We start from the raw sequence: 206 nt of genomic DNA on the forward strand, positions 1-206 counted from the left end.
CACACTCCTGACCCGCAGCCCCTGCTAGCCCAGCCCTGGGCTCCCCCCAGCCCTGCCGGTGCCCCTCACTCCCGACCCGCAGCCCCTGCTAGCCCAGCCCTGGGCTCCCCCCCAGCTCTGCTGGTGCCCCACACTCCTGACCCGCAGCCCCCCTGCTAGCCCAGCCCTGGGCTCCCCTTCCCCACTTCACTTGTGAGCCGGCTAAA

The sequence above is a fragment of the Trachemys scripta genome, chromosome 16, assembly GCF_013100865.1.
Source record: "Trachemys scripta elegans isolate TJP31775 chromosome 16, CAS_Tse_1.0, whole genome shotgun sequence".
NCBI lineage: Eukaryota > Metazoa > Chordata > Testudines > Emydidae > Trachemys > Trachemys scripta.